Source organism: Marmota flaviventris, chromosome 2 (genome assembly GCF_047511675.1).
Source record: "Marmota flaviventris isolate mMarFla1 chromosome 2, mMarFla1.hap1, whole genome shotgun sequence".
NCBI lineage: Eukaryota > Metazoa > Chordata > Mammalia > Rodentia > Sciuridae > Marmota > Marmota flaviventris.
Window position 1 is genome coordinate 52,687,022 of NC_092499.1, and position 3,302 is coordinate 52,690,323.

General features: G+C 34.4%; 1 non-coding gene across 1 annotated transcript; it reads right to left on the reverse strand.

Annotated features, from left to right (window-relative positions):
• Positions 1–1,298: 1,298 nt before the first annotated feature.
• Positions 1,299–1,371, reverse strand: Trnas-aga (transfer RNA serine (anticodon AGA)). Its single transcript has one exon. It is a non-coding gene; the product is annotated as a tRNA-Ser (tRNA).
• Between the last annotated feature and the right edge of the window lie 1,931 nt (positions 1,372–3,302).

Here is a 3,302-nt window from a genome sequence, read left to right on the forward strand (position 1 = left end):
AGGGATGTAAGATGAAACAACTTCAACCCTCATATAAATTGTGTGTGTGTGTGTGTGTGTGTGTGTGTGTGTATATATATATATATATATATATATATATATATATATATATATATATATATATAATATATCCATGTAGATAGAGCATTGTCGCGACCCCTTGCCCGCAAGGAAGACGCAACTCAGGAATCTTCTTTCAGCAGTTTATTCAGGTCCTTGATATTTCTTCTTCTCCCCCTCGGATGCCCCTCCCAGCCTTAATAAAGCATCTCAAGCCCCAATGCAAAGCTGCCACTTGGAGCTTTCTCATAGGGTGATAAGGGATTACGTGCCAACTCTCCAAAAAAGGAGTTGTTTATCACAGGCCACAGTGGAAGCCGGCGCCATCTTCTAATGGCGGCCACGGTCTATAGGAACGGCTCACCACAGAGCATGTTCAAAACACACACACGCACACACACACTCACACACACACATACATACAAAATCAATTAATCAATATTCTGAAATTTAAAAGGAGTGAAAACATGGACATATGGAGAAATAAATGAGAAAAAAGAGAGTAAAAGAAAGACAAAAAGATTCTTAATCAGAGACGGAAGGAAGGCTTGATTCCACTGTGGTGGTCCAATCTATTGACAGGGATGGACTTTCAGTCTTTGTATTTATTTTTTGCTCTGTGTTTTTGGCCACTCTTCATTACCTGGCTTCCAGTCATGTGTAGTTGCTCTCAGCTTCCAATTTCCCAGTATTGGGTGGGATGGACTGGGGAGTGCTGTTGAATTGTGTAATCCTTTTGGGAATTCTGTTGGTAGGTATTTGAGATTTGGTCCACTCCCTCTATAGGTGTGGAACTTTCTATCTCTGCTGAGCTTCCAAAGAAATCCATTTTTAAGGTCCAGGGACTAAGACTCCATGGGTTTCCTCCTGATCCCTATGGATGTGAATTACTACATATCCACCCAGTATTGAAGATGGTCTGTGTGATGGCAGTGAATATCTTCACACCAGCTTTTAGTGGGTGCCAGATATTATGGAACTTTTCTCCCTTGGAATTGAGATACTGGTCTTTTAAAATGTTATTTGTTTCTGTTTAAGTATTTCTGTTCAGGCACTCTCTGGTAGTGTTTTTGATAGCTTCCTTTATGAGCTCCCAATCTCCCCACCCATCTCTGTTCACAGATGTACAACTTGTGTGGTGACAGCTTTCAGCATCTTCACACCGGAAGTATAATCTCATCTGAACAGTGCTTGTGGAGGGCTTGCCACCTCATGGGATGCCTTTTTTTTTTTTAAAAATGCGGTGCTGGGGATCAAACCCAGGGCCTCATGAGTTCTAGACAAGTGCTCTACCACTGAGCCACAGCCCCAGCCCCCCTGTAATGAGATGCTTTCACCTCGGCAGACCACTTTGGATTTGTTTTCACTGAGATGTGTATCTACCAGCTCTGTGTCTATAAAAATCAGTCTTCCTCTGTAAACCACAGGTTTCACTAAGTTGATTTTACTTTATTTTTTAATTTCATTATCAGCCAGTCATGGATCTCTTTTGTCTGCTCTCCCTGCTCTGCTGGTGGCCATAGCTGTGGTGTCACTAAGGTATTATTTCTTCTGTTTCAGTTACCAACTTTGAGTAATGCTATGATTTTTCTTTATTTTCCTTTTACTGTTTCAGTGAGGTTCCCTTGTTACTCACCTTACTGAGCATCAGCCTTTTTGCTTTATAAGTCGGGTATTGAGGAACTACTGGGCCGTGCTTCTTTCTTTACTTCTCCATCTTGTCTCCTAAATAAAACTTTGTTCTAATAGCTAAGGATAAGGAAGTATAATTGAAAGCCCGCTGAACATAGTATGAAAATATTCTGTACGATATTGTCGAAGTGGATATCCAGTAAAACATAGCTGCTGCTAAGATAAATAATCTTTACACCTATTTTTATCTTCCCAGTATTAATTTAAAAAATATAACTGTAACAGTGTCATGGAACAAAAGGTCTCTGAGTAATAATTTACATTTTTAAATAACTTCACACTAAAATTGAAAAATGTTTAAGGAATTTGTATGGATTTAATATAGGCAATAATGTTCAAGGATGGTAGAAACATAATAAAAGAAGAGCAGTGCATTTCTCATTCAAAAATCATTTATCAAGCATTCACAATATGCCAGTGTTACAAATACTGTGGAATTAATAATGAATCTGGTCTCTGCCTTGAATTAGCTCAGGTTAGAGGGACAATTGCAGGCACAATTTTGTTTGACAAGTATTATGATAAATATTGCTTTATCTACTGGCAATGAAAAATCTATCAATATATACTCAAACTTGTGCAGAAAGATATACATCTTATAAAATTAAAAATAAAATAATGTCTATTATTCCAGCATTTTTGTAGTTCCAGGAGAAGATCTTTCAACATAATTTAACCAGGCATATATTTCTGAAAAAAAAAAAACAATGTTTCTTTAACTCATCTCTTTATTTTTTAATTTAAAATAAGAATACTGATTTTACTAAAATTCCACAAACTCAATGATTAATATACTTTATCCTGATCAATAGCTTGAATAAACTAGAATCTGAGATTTTACCTCTTAACATTTAAACAGGACAATGAAGAGTACATGTTATTAGTAGTAAACAAGACAAAACAAATAACTCTTCTTATATTTTACAAATGGAAAACAATTTTGTTTTTAAGTATGATTTTTCTTTATATGAAAACAATATTTCATAAAAGTGTTATTTCTTAAAATCTTCCTTTTGTCAGTTTCCTTTTTGAGGACAAATATAACTAGTTTCCTACATTTATAATTTTGGAAATCAAATCTTGGGAGTATTTTCATGTTTTTCAGATACTCATTTATCCAGGTTACACGCTTCTCATTCTTTGAATGATTTACCACAAAGAAGAAGGTTAAAATTTTTGAGTCCCTTTAATAAATTCTCTCAAAGTTCCTTGAAATTAAAAGTTACTTATATTGTTTGCTGACCTCAATTTGCACAACCCTTAAGCTAATATCTCAGTACCATAGAGAATTTTGAAAATTCACTTGAAGTAGGTTTTATCACAATACTAATAATTGTGGGTAATTTTATTGTAAATTATTTCATAATTTGTATAAGTAATTTTATTATTGTAGGCTATTGATTTATGAATGCTTATTACATAATAGATACACAATAAAATTTATAATAAATTGATAAAGTATTGAATTTATAATTATAAAAGTCAATTTTTCACTTCTGTCTTTAAAAATTATGCAGTTATATTGGTGAATATATCAAATCTTTATATGC